The sequence below is a fragment of the Arachis ipaensis genome, chromosome B8 (genome assembly GCF_059453495.1).
Source record: "Arachis ipaensis isolate K30076 ecotype BB chromosome B8, ASM5945349v1, whole genome shotgun sequence".
In the NCBI taxonomy this organism is placed as follows: Eukaryota; Viridiplantae; Streptophyta; class Magnoliopsida; order Fabales; family Fabaceae; genus Arachis; species Arachis ipaensis.
The window spans coordinates 42,719,756-42,720,855 of record NC_142443.1 but is presented as its reverse complement, the minus strand read 5'-3'; the positions used below and the strand labels follow the sequence as shown (position 1 = coordinate 42,720,855).

At 40.9% G+C, this 1,100-nt stretch overlaps 1 non-coding gene across 1 annotated transcript; it reads right to left on the bottom strand.

Annotated features, from left to right (window-relative positions):
* Nucleotides 1-432: 432 nt before the first annotated feature.
* On the bottom strand, nucleotides 433-540 carry LOC148547829 (small nucleolar RNA R71). The gene has a single exon (XR_015898723.1). It is a non-coding gene; the product is annotated as a small nucleolar RNA R71 (small nucleolar RNA).
* Nucleotides 541-1,100: the final 560 nt, after the last annotated feature.

Sequence of the window (1,100 nt, the reverse complement as noted above, 5' to 3'; positions counted from 1 at the left end):
GATAACCTTACAGAAATTTTCGAACAGGAAGAGGAGATGGCAGCCGAAAATAATAATAATGCAAGGAGGATGCTTGGTGACTTTACTGCACCTAATTCCAATTTACATGGAAGAAGCATCTCCATCCCTACCATTGGAGCAAACAATTTTGAGCTTAAACCTCAATTAGTTTCTCTAATGCAACAAAATTGCAAGTTTTATGGACTTCCATCTGAAGATCCTTTTCAGTTCTTAACTGAATTCTTGCAGATCTGTGATACTGTTAAGACTAATGGAGTAGATCCTGAAGTCTACAGGCTCATGGTTTTCCTGTTTGCTATAAGAGACAGAGCTAGAGTGTGGTTGGACTCTCAACCCAAAGATAGCCTGAACTCTTGGGATAAGCTGGTCACGGCTTTCTTAGCCAAGTTCTTTCCTCCTCAAAAGCTGAGTAAGCTTAGAGTGGATGTTCAAACCTTCAGACAGAAAGAAGGTGAATCCCTCTATGAAGCTTGGGAGAGATACAAGGAACTGACCAAAAAGTGTCCTTCTGACATGCTTTCAGAATGGACCATCCTGGATATATTCTATGATGGTCTGTCTGAATTAGCTAAGATGTCATTGGATACTTCTGCAGGTGGATCCATTCACCTAAAGAAAACGCCTGCAGAAGCTCAAGAACTCATTGACATGGCTGCTAATAACCAGTTCATGTACACTTCTGAGAGGAATCCTATGAGTAATGGGATGCCTCAGAAGAAGGGAGTTCTTGAAATTGATACTCTGAATGCCATATTGGCTCAGAACAAAATATTGACTCAGCAAGTCAATATGATTTCTCTGAGTCTGAATGGAATGCAAGCTGCATCCAACAGTACTCAAGAGGCATCTGCTGAAGAAGAGGCTTATGATCCTAAAAACCCTGCAATAGCAGAGGTGAATTACATGGGTGAACCATATGGAAACACCTATAATCCCTCATGGAGAAATCACCCAAATCTCTCATGGAAGGATCAACAAAAGCCTCAACAAGGCTTTAATAATGGTGGAAGAAACAGGTTTAGTAATAGCAAGCCTTTTCCATCATCCACTCAGCAACAGACAGAGAACTCTGAACAAAA